The 12488-nt window shown below is 37.9% G+C and overlaps 1 protein-coding gene across 2 annotated transcripts in view; it reads left to right on the forward strand.

Moving 5' to 3' along the window:
• The window catches only part of LOC307186789 (uncharacterized protein), a 423851-nt gene that overhangs the window by 38396 nt on the left and 372967 nt on the right, over positions 1–12488 (forward strand). Inside the window, exon 2 of one of the 2 annotated variants that reach the window (XR_013828463.1) lies at positions 3836–3927. The exons of the other annotated variant lie outside the window; for it this stretch is intronic. The gene's annotated coding sequence lies outside the window, so the exon portion shown is untranslated. The remainder of the gene's footprint in view (positions 1–3835; positions 3928–12488) is intronic. 2 annotated transcript variants of the gene reach the window in all.

A 12488-nucleotide genomic window follows, 5' to 3' on the forward strand; every position in this document is an offset into this window, starting at 1 on the left:
AAACTTTTTATGTACAGTAATCAGTGGCTTCATGCAGAGATTAAAAAAAATACAAAGAATCCTTGCAAATAATTAAGCATCCTAATTCTGGATAGTCTTTGATTAATACATTGGAAGGCAACTCACCTCCAGAGTCTTGGAATGTGGCACTGTGATAATGCTGCAGCTGAGCTTTCATTGTTCTAGCTGAAGATTAATTATCTCCCTTCCTCCTATAATATCCGTTTAGGGCCTTATAAATTGGATCCAGCTATTAGCACTATTCATTTATTTCCTGTGAAGATGTTTGAAGCTTTATCTACTTGAGTGTTAGATTTAGTATCACTTTTCATTTCCTTCTTAGCTAACTACATGTTCTTCTATATAGCTTTATTCTAATGTCTTTTCCTCACTTCATCCCAACCCTCTGAGACACAAACACAGTACGCACACTCACACACTAATACAAAAGATCTTTTCCTCCATTTCTTGGTAGCTTTCTAATAAATTTATTGTATTTGTAAAAGCTGAAAAAAGTATCACAAAATGAGGGAAAGATAGATCATCACTTTTTTTTTTTTTTTTTTTTTTTTTTTTTGCTGTACGCGGGCCTCTCACCGTTGTGGCCTCTCCCGCCGCAGAGCACAGGCTCCGGACGCGCAGGCTCAGCGGCCATGGCTCACGCGCCCAGCCGCTTCGCGGCATGTGGGATCTTCCTGGACCAGGGCACGAACCCGAGTCCCCTGCATCGGCAGGTGGACTCTCAACCACTGCGCCACCAGGGAAGCCCAGATCATCACTTTTAGTGAGCCTATTTATGACTCTAGACTGTGGACTTCACAAATATTTCTCAGTATTTTTTCTCCCCTCTTAGGTGAAAAAGGATGGCTAGAGTGGGCTAGAGTTGGGTATTTCCCAAACGACAGGTGAGTTAGGTTTTGATAAAACCCCATCAGGTTAGGTTCTGGTTAAAAATTTTTCCTGAAGTCAGGCCTTATTGAGAACACAGTGCTCTTGAATATTTCAAAATGGTTCCTTTTCCCAGTAGCATGGGGGAATTTTTCTCTGATATTTACTGTGAGAACTTGGTTGAGCTCCTGGAGGTAAAATTCTCAAAAGCGTGGGAGCTTCCTATAACTGGGTCCCCCTGGAGTTTTTAATTCTCAGACTTCTCTGCACTGAGCCTCCAGCAATTTGTCAATAAAGGTTCAAGTTTTCCTAGTCCAGCACTGGTTCCTGAGGTGGCTTTGAATGGTTCCAGTAAGCTGAGACTCCCTGTATTTGTCTGTCTCTCCAGTTTGGGAGGCAGTGGTTTGCGCCGTGTCCTCATCTGTCTTACGAATCCAAGAATCCAGAAGAGTTGTTTATTTTTCAGTCTGTTCAGCTTTTTACTTGTCATTAGGACAATGTGGCAACTTCTTAGCTCCTTATATGTGGAACTGGACACCCTGTCATGACTTTCATACTTTGTGTTAGCTCATGAGACTTCTCAGCAACACAGGTTGACCCAGAAAGAGAAATAAGCTGGGCTTCAGTAGCTGCCCATCTTCCAAGTTTAGGCAGGTATTAGGCATTCAGTTAGGCTAGGTATAGTGTTTTATAGAGTTCAGTTTTCTTTTGTCCTACTTCAGTGTTGAGAAGTCACAGAATTAGGTTAGTATGACAGGGCAATGAGCAATCTAGTCCGTGTAAAAAAATTAGTAAACAGAAATCTAAATTAAATAGAATTGGGGGCACAAAAGAGGGAGCCCTCACACCCTGTGATGGTAGCAGATTCCAACAGGAAGAAGAAAGTCACCTCTTTTTCCCTGGTAAGGACTCAGTCAATGAAAAGTCATGGACTCTTTGTTTGTTTACTGTAGCCCTCCCAACTTCCTTTTCCTCTCTATGCCAAGGGAAGCGTTCTCCTTCCCTTGCTATGCTGGTACTTTCATGTGGCTCACCGTGATTTCAGACCCCAAATTGCAGTTCTCTGCTGATCCTGAATAAACCCATCTTTGCTGGAGAAATATTTGGCAATCATTTATGTCAAGTCAGCATCAGCCAAGTGACTCATACTTCTAGGTATCTTACCTAATTGATGTGCACCCCATAAAGAGCTGGGGGAATGTGGAGATTGGTACAGCTCTTAAACTGGCAGGAATGAACCAGGGTCTCAGACTCCTGGCCAAATGATTTCAGTAGTGCTCAGGGTAATTCTGTACCCAGATGGAACACCCAAAGTACAGACAGGGAAAGTGATCAGAATAAAAGAAGATGTTGGAGGATTTGGTAGTGTCATTTATGGCCTTGAGTGAAATGAATATTCTCCAATCTTTGCAAGTGGAGCTGTTTTCTGAGCTGAAAATATAATAGAAGAAAAAAGTAATATACAAGATCATAAAAGAAAAAAAATAAATGGAATTGACTATAAAAGTTAAAATCTGTTTTAGGCTTCTGTTGCTACTATCCAAGCTCCTTTGACTTCATTAAGCTTCCTAAGACATGTTGAACTTTGTTTAAGTAGTTGAACCTGGGAGTCAGACTAAGTGGGTTCAGTTATTGGTTCTGTTACTAGCTATATGATTTGGATAAATCATTTAAATTCTCTATACCTTTATTATCTCATTTATAAAATAGGTAAGATAAGTTATTTTGTGAGGATTTACATGAACTAAAAACTTAGCATCCACCTGGCCATTGTAAGCATTTAATAAGTGTTGCTATTGCTATTATTATCTAAAGTTAACAGTAATATATAATCATTAGTTCCTAATGTAGAGCCTTAGTTGACCATTATTGAGGGTACCATCAAGCTTAATGAAATGGAAAACACTATAACTTGGTGATTGCTTTTTCCCTGTGTTGTGGGCCATAAACTTCCTTTTTTAAACAATTAAAATTAAAAAAAATGTAGAAATCTTTAAATATTTGCTCCTCTCCTTATTGTCCTAAAGATCCTGAGCACCAAGTCTCCTTTGTTATGAAAATAGTGGGCTTATTGTCCTGAAAAGTTTTGCTTATCATATAACTTGATAGTTCCTCACTGAAACAGTTTGTTGAGTTGATTTTCTTTCTCTGTTTTCTTGCTACTCATTTGTGGAGAAATACATACTTTAAAAATTATTTCCCACTCTAGTTGTGAGTTTCTTTTCTCTCTTTGAGTACTTGCTCTTAGCAAGAAATATTGAGTCCTACAGGGCAGGGGTATTGTTTATTTTTATAGTGTTATCCTTTTGTGAGACTGTTATTCAATTTAAAGAATAAATTGCACTCTGTGAAATGCTGCAAGGCAGGGTTGACCAGATGACCCAGGTTTGTAGACGTCTATTTTTAAAAGATATACTTTTGGTACTGTCTTTTGGGAATGGAAGTATGTTCTATGTTTCTAGTCTGCAGTGGACCATCTTAGCATTTTCACTTCCAGAACATAGAAATAGAGAGATAGAAAGCACATAGTCAGAACTTATACTATTTTCTCATGCTGCTAAAGCTTCTTTTAAATTTTAGAGGCAAAACTGAAAGCTGATTTGGTTATGCTGACATGTTTTTATTATTTTTACTTTTTTAGAATAATTGACTCTCTTAAAGAGAAAGAAAGGGAAGGTTTTCCCCCTTTTTTAAGACCTAAGAATTTAAATAATACAGAAAGCCAGTATGTGAATTTAGGAGAATTTTTATATTAAATGTAGACCTCTTCATTGTTGATCTTAGGAGAAAATGTGGTTGGGGAAACTTTCAAGCTTTTAAAGTTTTAACAAAATTCTGTCATTGTTATATGCATAATTCATGCATGATTCAAAGACATTAGAGATTTTATTTTTCTTGAGGAGTCCCACAATCTTCTGCAATATTTTTGCATCTACTTTCTTCCTAGAATGTTACTGATTATTCATCGAGGCTCCTGGCATAAAGAGAAACTTGCCATAAGGCTGAGAATAAAACCATGTTCAGATTTTTGGCAGTTTGGTGAGTCATTGTATCACTGTCCTTTCAATGTGTTACATTATTTTAATTTATATTTTGTGACATATATTTGAATTAAAGTAGTTTCAGGAAGGTCATGAACTTAACAAAAATCTCCAGTTAATATATTGCTTATCAAGTTTTTAAAAAATTAAACTACTTATGTCTCCAATTGAGAATTGTATGTTGAGGGAAAGTATTTCAGAATAGTATTTGCATTTAAATAAGGTTTTGAGGTACCTGGAGTGGAAGTCAAATTTTTCAAATAAAAAATGCATACCGCTGGGAAAATAAGTTACTAGTCTTTAAAATTTAGAAAGTGACTGTCATAAACTATGTTTTTACTCCCAAAGAGATAGTTTAACATGTTCACACAATAATGGGGATAAAGAATTCTACCATTTTAGTTAGTTAACCAAATTACATTGAATACATGAGGCAATGTTTTTTTGAAAGTGAGAACAGTCTGATACTAGAGTTTAAAAGATTCTTCATGTCTTCTTACTGTAACATTTCAAGTTTTAATAAATCAGTTTAATACTAATATAATTAACTTTCAGTGTGAGAGAATTTGCAGATGATACTCAAATTCTAATATTATTCTGAAGAATAGACTTATAGTGGTTTCTGAGTATAAGAATATTTCTTTAATTGATGTAAAGCAGAGAATTAAACTGGCTGTCTAGATTCTATTTTTTTAAACTATATAAACATTGACCTTTAAATGATTAGTTTTATGAACTTTTTGTTGCCAATTCATATGGAAAACCTAATTAATTCATTACCAGTGAAGTGGGAATTAAATATATGGACATTATTAGCTATAAATGTATGAAATTTTTACCAGGAAAGATTCATTCAGCCTTCATCAGAGAGAAATATATCTCAATTAGCCATAACATTAGTGGGGAAAGAATCACAAGACCAAAAGAGCAAAATGCCTGGGAAAGAAAATTATAAACTTTACTACAAAATTATAGCTTCTTGGTCTTCAGTTTCAGCAAAGTGGGAGTATCACATTACTTTGTTAGGAGAAGCCAGTCATATAAAACACTGACCCAGATTCTCATTCTATAAAACTCTGTGGGAGAGTTACACTCCACTGGCAAAATTTAGTCTGTAGAAGCATAATCACAATTAACAGATGCTTTTCTCCTGGCTAAATTAATTCCCTGGTCATTTATATAGAAAAAAAGTTCTTTGAAACTATTCAATAGAAATGTAGACTAAGGAGATATTCCCTTATAGTGACAACTTCTACTTCCTTTATATCATTAGTTGATACAATCTTTCCCTCTATCAGTAGTAGCTTTTACTAAGCTCATTTCAGTTCTGGAAATGAAATTCCCATGGACTGGCAGAGGCCAATAATTTAGTTCCATATGATTGTAAATTTAGATTCAGTAAGGCGTTTCTCTCCTCTAATAGAGTTTTACATCCAGAGATGCTAAACCTCAGTCATCTGTGCTGTTTCTGAGAAACAAGTATACCAGATTATAGGATTCAGTTTGGTGAAATTAGAAACTGCAAGCTTAAATTTCAAAGCCCTACATTTTAAAATACTCAATAATGTTGGAAATTTCTTCTTTCATCCTTTTATTTGATTGTTATAAATCCTGTCTGAGCAGTGAATTTGTCGATTTGAGAAAATAGAAAGAATATAGTGTTGGTAATTAGAAGATTTGATTCTAGTCTTAGTTTTGCCTTTAGGTAACTTTTCACCATTCTTCAATACACTTAACTTCCTTGGGCTTAATTGTCTTCCTTAGTAGAATCAGGAGGTTGGACAAAATGATTTTTTTTGGCTTCCACTTCCTCAGCTTGCACCTGCTATGATTTGCTCTGATATTGAGGCTACATGTTTTGAGAGATTTTGAGTTTCTGAATGGAACTCATATTTATTATAGTTCACTCCATATTCATCTGCTGATTGCTGTGCACTTTGTGATGTACACAAAGTTCATATTTCTTATATTTAAGTTACAGAAGCAGAAATCTGATTATGTAATTTATTTAACAAGTATCTTAGGATACATTGTTAAACAAAATAGGCAAAGATCACAGCTTATATTTACTGAAGAGAGACATAAGCAAGAAACAATAACAACAAAAATAATATATATGAAACAAAATATGTAACATTATGTTAGAAATCCATCATGTTATGGAAAAAGAAAAATAGAACAAGTAGGGGGACTTTGGTGGATTGCCTTATTAAATGGGGTGGGCAGGTTCATCAAGGAGAAGTTAGAACAAGAACATGGAAGAAATGAAGGAGTTAGCCAAGCCAATATCTGGCAAAGAGCAGTTTCAGCATAAGGAACAGCTAAGATCCTAATGGAGGAATGTGTCTGTTTTGTTCATAGACCAGCAAGAAGGTCAGTATGGTTGGGGCTTTGTGTGCAAAAGGAAGAGTAGTAAAAAGGATTCTGAATTGATGCTGGGATTTCTGGAATTGCTTGTCTGGTCTGACTAGATATAAAGGTGCTAATGACTGTATTTCCAGTAGTAAGAGAGCACTGATGGTTCACGGTATGATCTGGCAATAAAGATATGCAAAATATTATCTTGGATTCTTCTAAACAAATACTTAGAGAAGGCAGGCTTTTGGGTGACCATGTATTTGGTACCTTAGCACATTTTTGTCAAACTAACACGTACAATGAGATTATCTGGCTGCTCCTAATTGTGTTGGAAAAAGTGGGGAAAGAAAAAGGCGAGCTCAAGGATTTGAATTTCCAGTTTAAGCCCCACATAAATGACCTGAAAGCTTCTGTGTCTGCTCTGAAAGAAACCTTTATCTCCTAGAGCCACAGAGGTTGCTGAAAATCAGACCTAGGGTCTCATCCTGCTAGTGCTTAATTATAACACAAATTGAATTCCCAACCTTACAGGGTGTTTGCTGGTAAAGTAAGGGCATTGATTGGGAAGGAATGGAATCCTGAAAACTGGAATGGGGCCATATGGAAAGATCCTGATGAGGCTGGGGACATGGAACCTCTAATAATTCTGTGTCTTCTTTGCCAGTAGAAGCAGCTGTTGCACCTCTACCTCAGGGGAGTAAGGCTGATATGCCTTAGGAGACTGCAGTGGCCTCCGATGAATCAGCTGCCTTGCAAAACACTGCTGATCTGCCTTAGGACCCCTTTTTGCTTTTAGACCTTGAACTAGACTCACTTCCCAGTAGGCCCTGAAAGGTGAGGTACAAAGTATGACCATGAAGAAGAGTGCTGCACTCTGAAAGAACTACTTTTCCAACTTATACATACAGAAATCCAGGGAAGTATGTGTGGGAATGGATATTAAGGGTTTTAGATAATAGTAGAAGGAACGCAAAGTTGGATAAGGCTGAATTTATTAATATATATCAATAAGCAGAGATTCTGGATTTAATGTTGCAGCTCAGGGAGTTAGAGAGGGCTCTAACAGTTTGGTTGGCTGAAACATGGACCAAAAGGTGACCTGAATTAAGTAAGTGGAAACAGCAGAGCTGCCTTGGTATATAGTAGGGGAGGGGATCAAAAGGCTTAGGAAGATGAGAATATAAGAGCAGATCTATCATGTAAGACCTGCTCACCCACCCTGGAAGAATCTAGAGGACATATCTTTTACTACAACTGTGAGATAAATTAGGTGACATCTAGCATCTTTGAAGAGCCCCTGGTCATTCTTTTCTGTAGGTCAGAAATTATAGTGGGAACTTAATTGGGAAACCTTAATTCAGTGAGGATTGTTGGATCATGGGGTGGCAGAAGCCAGATGGTAACAATTAATCACCAAAGGCAAGGTGGGTGTGGTTATCATAATGGACACCAGAGTCAAAGCAATACTCAGAATAGTCAGAGTAGTAAAGATTCTGTCATTGGCTAGTTGAATCATGGTGTTCCTAGAAGTGAAATAGATGGGAAGTCTACTACATTTTCACTTGATTTGTATAAGCAGAAAAGTTGTAGGCCAAGTAAATAAAAGTCTAACTGGAATCATAAAAACAGAGTTATGGTCCCTAAATCAATTCCCAGACTTGAACCAGTTTACAGACCCAGAACCCCTTGAATGAAGAGGAGGCTGAGTCCCCTTGAGTGAAAGCCCAGCTGCACTGCCAGAAATTTATACTATTAATCTTTCTCCCAGCCTTCCCCAAAGGGATCACCCTTTTACTGGGTGACTGTGCGTTGGAGAAAAGGAAATAATCAGACCTTTTAGGGATTACTGGACACGGGCTCTGAACTGACACTGTTTCTAGGAGTTGCAAAATGCCAGTTTGGTCCACCAGTCAGTGTAGGAGCTTCTGGAGGTGAGGTTTTAGCTCAGATCTAGTTTATAGTGGGTCCAGTGTGTCCCTTAGCCCATCCTGTGGTTATTTCTCTAGCTCTGGAATGCATAATTGGAATAGACATAAAAACAACTGGAAAATCCCCATGTTGATTCCTTGATCTGTGGAATGAGGGCTATTACGGTGGGAAGGGCCAAGTGGAAACCACTAGAACTGCCTCCATCTAGGAAAATAGTAAATAAAAATCAATACCTCATCTTTGGCGGTATTGCAGAAATTAGTGCCACCATCAAAGACTTGAAAGATGCAGGGGTGGTGATTCCACTACATCCCTATTCAGTTTGCCTATTTGGTCTGTGCAGAAAACAGATGAATCTTGGAGAATGACAGTGCATTATTGTACGCATACCAGGTGGTAAATCCAGTGGCAGCTATTGTACCAGATGTGGTTTCGTTGCTTGAACAAATTAACACATCCCCTGGTACCTGGTATGTAGCTATTGATCTGGAAAATGATTTTTTTCTCCATTCCTGTTAGTAAAGACCACCAGAGTTGTTTGCTTTCAGCTGGCAAAGCCAACAATACATATTCACTGCCGTATCTTAGGGATATAGCAACTATCCAAACTTATATCATAATTTAGTTTGCAGAAATCTTGATTTTTTTTCCCTTCCAGAAGATATCACATTCACTCATTACATTGATGACATTATGCTGATTGGACCTATTGAGCAAAAAGTAGCAACAGTGCTAGACTTGTTGGTAGGACATTTGCATGTCGGAGGGTGAGAAATAAATCCAGCAGAAATTCAGGGGTCTTCTACATCAGTGAAATTTCTAAGGATCTAGTGGTGTGAAGCATGTCGTTATCCATTTTAAAGTGAAGGATAAGTTGTTCCATCTAGCCTCTCCAACAACCAAAAAAGAGATATAATGAGTTGTGGGCCTCTTTGGATTTTGGAGGCAACATATTCCTCATTTGGGTGTGTCACTCCAGCCCATTTACCAAGTGACCAAAAAACTGCTAGTTTTGATTGGGGCCTAGAGTAAGGGAAGGCTTTGCAACAGGTCCAGTCTGTTATGCCTAGCTGCTTTGCCACTTGGGCCATATGATCCAGTAGTTCCAATGGTGCTTAATGTGGTATGGCAGAGAAGGATTTTCATAGGCACTTATCAATGAATAACAGCTCAGAATTTCAGATTTTGGAGCAAACCTTGTCACTGAACCTTGAACCTTCTCAAAAGTAGTTCTGTGGAAACTACTTTCCTTTTGAGAAACAGCTTTTGGTTTGCTATTGGGCCTTAGTAGAAACTGAATGTTAACCATGGACCACTAAGATACCAGGCAACCTGAGATGTCCATCATGAACTGAGCATTGTCTGACCTACCAAGTCATAAAGCTGGGAGTATACAGTAGCAGTCCATCATCAAATGCAAGTAGTGCCTATAGGATTAGGCTTGAGCAGGCTCTGAAGGCACACGTAAGTTCCATGAAGAAGTGGCCCATTACTTTATCTCTCTCAGCCTACACCTCTGGCCTCATCAGGGGTTCTCTATGATCAGTTGATAAGGGAAGAGAAAATTTGGGTCTGGGTTACAGTGAGTGGGTCTGTAATAGGCATGTACCACCTGGAAGTAAAGAGCTGCAGCCCTATAGCCCCTTTCTGGGACATCCTTGAAAGACAGTATGAGGGGAAATTCTCCCAGTGGGCAGAACTTCGAGCAGTCTGTCTGGTTGTTCTTTTTTCTTGGGAAGAAAAATGCCAGATGTGTGATTGTATACAAATTCATGGGCTGTGGCCAATGCTTTGGCTAGATGGTTACAGACTTGGAAGGAACATATAATTGGAAAATTGATGACAGGGAGATATAGGGAAGGGGTATATGGATGGATGGTCCCTTTGAATGGGTGAAAGTGTGAAGGTATTTGTGCCCCATATGAATGCTCACCAAAGAGTGACCTCAGCAGAGGAGAATTTTAATAATCAAGTGGATAGGATGACCCATTCTGTGTATACCAGTCAGCCTCTTTTCCTAGCCACTCCTATCAGTACCCAATAGGCTCATGAACAAAGTGGCCATGGTGGTAGGGATGGAGGGTAGATATGGGCTCAGCAACATGGACTTCCACTCACCAGAGCCAACCTGGCTACAGCCACTGCTGAATGTCCAATATGCCAGCAGCAGAGACCAGTACTGAGTTTCTCACATTCCCTGGAGTGATCAACCAGCTATTTGGAGGTGGGTTGATTACATTGAACCACTTTGAAAATCTTTTGCTGTTTTAAAAGAGTTTTTAAATGATTAAGTTTAATTGAGAAATCTTTAAAAATAAGATCTGTAATTACTAGTGTAAAATCTAGTTATGCAATCTCTCTTGATATGGCAGGATATTGTCTGGGGGTCCTGGGTTTAGGATGGGTCAGTGGAGAGAATCAGTGAAGAATGATGCCAAGTATGAATTCATACTCCAGAAGATCTAAAGAATGCCTTTAGATTTTTCTTCAGAAATTTCAGTGTTAATATTTGGAAAACACTTAGGAAGCGTTTCATCTGTAACTTCCCTTTGGAATGTGATTGATTGGCATTTGGCAGACTTCCTTTATTGTGTCACAGTTTTGTTATGGTCTTTTTAGCTTCAATAATAGGAAAAAAAATCAAAGTATGTACTTGTGTACTATTCCCAAAGGTAATAACAAGAGGATTAAATTCAATCAGTTTTCTAGAGTCAGTCACAACCATAAATATGGTATTGAACATACGTTGAAACAGTCTATAAGGTTTTAGAGAGTGAAGAATAAGCTAAAGAGTTTTTTACTCCAAAATTCCTTCTATTCAAGAGCAAAATGCATTTGGAGGATGCTAAAAATTGTAGATTCAGATTCAGCAGCCACCACTGTCATGGAAATTTTGGTTGCTGAAATCCAGTTCAGATATGTCACATGTATGGAGCAATATCTTTACTAAAATCAGAAGTTTCTTTTAAAGTCTTTTAAGTCTTTTAAAATTTTATTTCCAGGACACTGCACTTGATTGGCTTTCTTCCTGACTTACGGGTTGTTCATTCTCAGTTGTTTTTGTCTATTCCTTCTCTTTTAACTGACCCATTGACATTGGCATGGCCCAGAGCTTATTAGTTTTTAGACTTCTCTTTTTCAGTTACACACCCATGGTTAAACATCCAGTCTCATAACTTTGAAGACTATCTGTATGCTGATGACTCCCAAATTTTTAAGCTGTCTTGGCCATATGTCCAATTTGCCCACTCAACATGTCTACTTGGCCAGCAGACATCACAAATGCAACATTATAAAACTTTTGAAATTCCAAATATTCGGTCCCACATCTGCTCCCTCACTTCCCACTGTCTCCTGCACGTCTGATTCACTTCCTTTCTTCCTGTTGTCCAAGCCAAAACCCTTGGAGCAATATTTACCTCCTTTCTTTCTCTCACATTCCTTACCAAATATGTTAGGAAATGATGGTGGCTCTGTCTTCAAAACATAGCTTTCACTACTACCTCCTTTTTTTGTACCACCATCATCTCTTACCTGCATACTGAGTTGTACTTTTAAAATATGTCAGATTTTGTTATATTTCCATTTTACTCAGGTTAGAAGCCTAAGTCCAGAAAATGGCCAGTATGGTTCTCATGTTCTGCTGCCCTCCTCTCCTTTCTGACTTCTCCTACCATTTGCGCACGTTTCCTTGATATTGTGTGAACATCTCAGACATATTCTTTTGTTTTTAATTTTAAAAACAGCTTTATTGAGATATAAACCAATACCATTAAAATTCACCCATTTAAAGCATACAATTTAATGGTTTTAATATAGTCACAGAATTGTGCAACTATCACCACAACCTAATTTTAGAACATTTTCATCACTCCCAAAAGAAACCCCATACCCATTCAGTCACTCCTATTCAGTCACTCCCTTCCCACAGCTGCTGGAAACCACACGTCTACTTTCTGTCTCTGTGGATTTGTCTATTCTGTAATTTTTTAACCAAACCTCTAATGTTGAATGTTTATGCTGTTTCTACATTTTTACTGTTATTAACAAGGCTCTGATAAACATCTAAGATATGCATTTTTACATTTTGTCTGATTATATATTTTTTAACATCTTTATTGGAGTATAATTGCTTTACAATGTTGTGTTAGTTTCTGCTGTATTACACAGTGAATCAGCTATATGTATACATATATACCCATATCCCCTTCCTCTTGTGCCTCCCTCCCACCCTCCCTATCCCACCCCTCTAGGTGGTCACAAAGCACCCAG

This window comes from Stenella coeruleoalba (genome assembly GCF_951394435.1).
Source record: "Stenella coeruleoalba genome assembly, chromosome: 5".
NCBI lineage: Eukaryota > Metazoa > Chordata > Mammalia > Artiodactyla > Delphinidae > Stenella > Stenella coeruleoalba.